The sequence below is a fragment of the Triticum dicoccoides genome, chromosome 4B, assembly GCF_002162155.2.
Source record: "Triticum dicoccoides isolate Atlit2015 ecotype Zavitan chromosome 4B, WEW_v2.0, whole genome shotgun sequence".
In the NCBI taxonomy this organism is placed as follows: domain Eukaryota; kingdom Viridiplantae; phylum Streptophyta; class Magnoliopsida; order Poales; family Poaceae; genus Triticum; species Triticum dicoccoides.
The window spans coordinates 425,522,104-425,528,450 of record NC_041387.1 but is presented as its reverse complement, the minus strand read 5'-3'; positions in this window follow the sequence as shown (position 1 = coordinate 425,528,450).

Here is a 6,347-nt window from a genome sequence, read left to right as displayed (position 1 = left end):
GCTGCCCTCACATAGTAAAAGGTCTCCAGGATTAGATTTGCTGGCCTCACATAATAAAAGGTCTCCAGTATTAGATTTGCTGCCCTCACATAGTAAAAGGTCTCCAGGATTAGATTTGCTGCCCTCACATAGTAAAAGGTCTCCGGGATTAGATTTGCTGCCCTCACATAGTACAAGTTCTCCAGGATTAGGTTTGCTGCCCTCACATAGCATGAACAAGCTTGGCATCACCACTTTAGGCCTCCTTGTAGGTACATTGTGCTGATGCATCCACTATCACATGTCCTTATACCAACCTTTTGCTGTTGTAAATGTAAGGGCGCATGTAAAATAAAGCGATCACACTGTTACCTTAGGGACATGTCTAACCAGTGTTATTGTTAATCTAATGCCTCCAGTGATAAGATGCAATTAAACTGTGTTACAAATGGCACTCCTGCTGTTTTCCCCAGTATGATAAGTAAGTTGCTCCTTTACGCTGCTGAGTGTCCTGGTGTCCCCACGGTCTCATGCCCTTAAACCAACTCTTTAGCTACTGTTGATTTACTGTGTATGGTAAACAAGCAATGCCACCATTAAAGTAATCCCATATTTGAGGAATCTCATTGTTGATCGTAATGCTTCTGATAACATGAAGCATTGCTGACGTTTTAAAATTTCTACTGTCCTTGCATGATTGCCATGAACATAATTAAGATGCTTCTTTTCATTTTGTATATGTTTCGTATATTCTTATTGACCAGCAACTATTTGCTTTCTATCATTTTGTGCAGATAGGGATATCCATTTCACCTTGTTGCTATTGTGACCTTTTGGTGAACTGCACAAAACACTTTTTTTGGGAATGAGTGTCTTATGCAGTTCAACTAAAATGTCACGTGGGCAACATCTCTCAATTTTGGTGGAACTGCACAAAATGGTGATTGGAGTTTCCAAAATCTCCTTCAAGTTCTGCTGGTAATCTCGTGCAACATTTTATTAGCCTTTGCAAGATGGAGCCATCACTGTCACCACAATGGAACTTTATTTTAGTGGAACTGCACAAAAGGATATGAAAACTATAGTTGCACCTTACATGAGCCGGACAGCCAACCTTAATGTTCCTCAATTTTAGTGCAACTACTAAAGAAGAACCTGCCAGCTCACAAGAGCAAGTACTTCTTGCTAGCTGAATGATGCAATCTTTGCTTCATTTCAGGTGAACTGCAGAAAAAGGCGCATGAATTGAATCATGGAACTCCAGACAGATCTCATCCAAGTAGAGTCGGAGGTTGAGTTCAAGGAGGCCGCTATTAAAGCGAAATCATGCTCTCCTGTCTCCTTGTTTGTGTTGTGCAAACATGTTGTGCAAACAGGATTGCTCAACTACAGATGTTGTGACGGTCAAGAGCATTCACAAAGTTCTTCGATTATATGACATGGCTAGCCAAGATGGATTTAATCCCGATATTCACTTTATCAAAAGGCTCTAATGGGTTGGTTCTAAATCTTGCAAGCTGGGAATCAGTGAGATGTGTAGGCATCTTTGTTGTACTTATTATTTGAATCTTATTTGTTGGTTCTGAATCTTGCAAGCTGGGAATCAATGAGAGTTGTAGGCATCTTTGTTGTACTTATTATTTGGATCTTATTTGTTGGTTCTGAATCTTGCAAGCTGGGAATCAATGAGATGTGTAGGCATCTTTGTTGTACTTATTATTTGGATCTTATTTGTTGGTTCTCAATCTTGCAAGCTGGGAAACACGGCATGATGAGCAGAGAACAACAACCATAACAAACAGTTCAAACTTGGTAGTATTATCTTTGTGAAAGTGCGACAAATATGCTGATCATGTGCGTCCTGAGAATAATAATTCTAATTGTTGTGCATGTTGATCATGTGGCACTGATAGAACGAGCGAATGCATTGCTTGTTTTAAGTATAAATTTCTATTAAAGGTAATTAAATTTAAGTAAAGTGACCACTAACTCCTGTTATTACAGTACCAATACAGACCCGCTTGTGAACCAATGTGTGGCCGGAGTAAGTTTCTTAATGGAGGCGTTTGAATGCGCCGAGGGTGCATCTTCTGTTGGGCGTGCAGCGGACGAGGGAGGGGTAGTAACTGATGTCTCCTGTACACACTCAACTTACTGTTGAATCTAGTTCCCCAAGAGCTGAAAAACGAACTGATGTCGCCGCCTACACACTCGTTCACTCGAAGAGACTCCAATGGCGATCCGAGGGGTGAGCCTGCTAGATATGGACTTCAGCAAGGAGTTCCCCTTTGAGTTCGCCATTCAGTCCTATGGCTGCACCAAGTTGAATGTGATGTACACCAACGATACGGACTCGGTGAAGCTCTGCCTCGCCTCAGTCCTATGGCTGCACCAAGTTCTAGAGCATTCGCCCGTTTCATTGGCAGCGCCGACTGCACCTTCGCTACGGTGGAGAGAAGGAAGAACGCAACGATTCGGCCATCTGGTGCAACAAGCTTGTCGACATCCAGAAGCAATACAAGATCATCAGCAATGTGCATCAGAAGAACTCCGTGGTTGACCTTGCTGAGACCATCATCGACCCCTGATATGCTAACATGAAAGAAGATGACCTGAACACGTGGGAGGTACCTCTGAATCTAGCCTACATAACCTATGCGGCCAATGACACATACGCATGCTATGACATGTACAGGCAGATCTTGGACATGAGGGCGTGTCTGCTTCCCGTAACCGACGAGTACACGGACAGCCGCAACGTCATGATCAAGCGTGCCAGGAAGGTCTAGATGTTTTACTTTATCTATTTATAAGCACCTTTATCATCTGGGTGTTTCATGCATTAGCCTATGTGTCGTAATTATCGGTTTTGTCCGAAATATTTCTTTTAAGAACCCATTAACCTGATTGCTTTTTTTAGTGGCTATTTGCTTATGTATGTAAACTAGTTCACTTGTCCGTAAAAAAAACTAGTTCACTCGGCTGCCGTGCTTTGAATCTCCTTCCTCCCAACATATTCCTCTCCTCAGGTGGACCCAGCAGGTCTCTGAATTTTCTCCCACTTTCTTTTTCGATGTAAACTGAGTTTTCTTCCAGTATTTTCCCCTAGAACCAACTCAACTGTCCCATGTCTAGCCTAAAAAATAATAATACCCCACGTACTATTAACTCATCAAATTAAAATGATATTTTATTTCGTAAGTTGTAAGTTCTTACAAAATAATAATAATAATTGTTTATATATAACTTGCCAAGTTAACTCCTAGTGATTGCGTACATAAGCTTGCAAAGATTTTACTGACGTGCAATCATGTGTTTATGTTTTTATAACATTTATCCGTCTAGCCCAACTTGATATTTTCACCCAACCCAGCAAGTCTGCGGATTTCGAGAAAAATGCAAATGGGATTTAAATAGGCTGCATAGATGCTACATCATTGTTTCACCCAACCCACCAAATGGAATAAAAAAATAAATGGACTGGCTGACATGTGGGCCAGTAGGTCGAAGCCTAAAAGGCGTTGGATTTACATCCAACGGCCGACATTCTTCTTCAATCTCTCGTCTTCTTCCCCCAGCGCTGCCGGAACCGTCTGCTCCAGCCTTCGGCGTCCAGCGGCGTTGTTTTGTGCTCCTCAGCAAAATGCTACCCCGCCGACGGCCAGGCCATCCCTCCACTCCACACCTCCTGTTATTCTCTGCCTAGTGTAGGCCCACCCCGCACCCGAACCAGTCAAGTTTCCCTCTCCTCTCCATCTGCGACTCCACTGCCGCGTCTTCCCCATCTCCGGGTCATTCTAGTCTGGGGCCTCGCCGTCGTCCACCGCCTCGGTGCGCTCAGCGCGGCGTGGTCAACATACAAGAGTCATCGGAAGAGGACTGTACGTGGATAGCCTGACGGCTGGGACCCACGAGGTCCATGGTCGCACGCAAGGAAAGTTCCTCCTTATTATGCAATGTACGTGCACTGTAAGTGGGAAGGGCTTATGTATTTCGCGAAAAGAACGTTCCCCCCGCTGACAGGTCGGACCCACCAGCTATATCTTCGCACGTAAGGAAGTGCCTCCTTATTATGCACCAAAAAATGAATACCCCCTGCTAGCTGGGACCCACCATAGTGGGTGGCTGACTTGTGGGCCTACTAAGTTGACAAGGACGGAGGGCTTTGTCAACTTAGTCAATATGAACGATTCTAGCTCCAGTGACCGTATGATGTCCATCCAACGGCCATAGTGCTTCTTCAACCTCTGGTCTTCTTGCTCCAGCCGCCCAAAGCAGCGCCGGTCGTGCCGCGTGCTCCTGCCTCTCGTGGCCGGCTGTGATGCCGCGGAGGCTTCACCGCCCCCTACCACTCCCACCGCTGGCCCACGGTATCCCTCTACTCACCCACACCCCCTGTTATTCTGCAGCGACGGCAGCCTCACGCCGCAACCGAACCAGTGAACCCCGTACTCCTCTCTGCGTGGGCATCCACTGCCACGTCTTCCCCAGCTCCACGTCGTCCTCTTCCTAGGCCTCCCCGTCGTCCACCGCCTTGGTGCTCTCGGCACGGCGTGGTCAATGTGGTCAACGACCGACTTCCATCAGAAGAGTACTATACGTGGAGAGGCTGACAGCTGGGTCCACGGCCACAGCCCAGTTTTTTTGTGATTTGCCAAGTAAGTCACTTTGGCAGGCCTGTTGGGCTGCAAATCTTTCAAGACGAGGAGAGCTTCATTCAGCTGGCCGAGAAAATGGCCTATCAGTAATGAAAAATGGGTTGTACATTTTTAAAACACATCAAACCGACAATTAGTTTCAAATATCTTTTTTTCATTTCGAGATTTTAAATTACATTAATTTTTATGCGTGGAGAATTTGTTGGATTTTTTATTGATGTACATTTATTTTTAAAATCAGTTTGAATGTGAGTCGAAATTTTGGAATTAAAAACATTTCGGACCACACCAAAATATGCAAAATTTCGTATATTTTTTTAACTGTGGGCACAATATGGGTTGTAATGCTAACAAAAAGAATATGGGCTCCAAAAAAACCTTAAGAATTAGCAAATGGGTTGTAAATTATTAGAAATAATGGCAGATGGGCTGTATGCTGTTTTCCACAGATTTGAGGCTTTCCTAAAAAAAGGTTGACGCACAAGCAGTGACTGTTGGATGTCCATCCAACGGCCGTCGTGCTTCTTCAATCTCTGCTCTTCCTGCTCCAGCCGCTCAAACAAGCGCCGGCGGGACTGCCTACTCCCTCCTCCCCGGGGCCGGTTGTGCTGCCGTGCATGCCTCATCGCCCCATCGTACTCCCATCGCTGGCCTAGCCATCCCTCTACTCACCCACACCTGTTGTTATTCTCCGGTGACGGCAGACGAACCAGTAAACCCTCGTACAGTCGTACTCCCCACTGCGTGGGAAACAACTGCCGAGTCTTCCCTGCCTCCGTGTTGTTCCCTTCCTAGGCGTCGCAATCGTCCACCGCCCTGGTGCTCTCGGCGTGGCCTAGTCAACGTGGTCAACGACCGACATGCATCTGAAGTGGACTGTACGTGGAGAGGCCGACAGTTGGGTCCACGGCCGCACGCAAGGAAATGCCTCATTATTACGCGCAAAATAATGATTCCTCCACCTGACACCAGGGACCCACCGAAAGGGCCTCTGTATTTCACGAAAAAACATTACGGCCGCTGACAGCTCGAACCCACCAGAATGCGTCGTGTTCATGGGGAGGCAACGGAATGTGTCGTGTTCATCGGGAGGCAATGGAATGCGTCGTGTTCATCGGGAGGCAACGGAACGCGTGGGAGCCAACCGGTTTGGACAGAACAGGCGATGGAAACGAGGCCTGGCGTACCACACAACGGAGGAAACAAACCTCCTACGTTCGGAACAGGGTCCTGTTGATCGGGAGGGGTGTGGCGTACCGCAAAACGGAGGAAACGGACCTCCTACGGTCGAAACGGGGGATCCTGTTGATCGGGAGGGGTGTGGCGTACCGCAAAACGAACGAAACGGGGGTCATGTTGACAGGAGGGGTGTGGCGTACTGCAAAACGGACAAAACGGACCTCCTACGGTCGAAACGGGGGTCCTGTTCATCGGGAGGGGTGTGGCATACCGCAAAATGGGACTCCACGGGATACTGTTCATCTCCACCGCCGACCTCCTCCAGCCTCCACGGGCTACCGTCGACCTCCTACAGCCTCCACGGGCTCCTGTTCATCCAGCCTCCACCGCGCGCTACTCCGCCGGCTACTGTTCAACCACCCCTCCACCGTCTACTGTTCATCCAGCCCTCCACACCACGGGGTCCTGTTCAACCACCCCTCCATGGGCACCCCTCCACCGTCTACTGTTCATCCAGCCCGCCACACCACG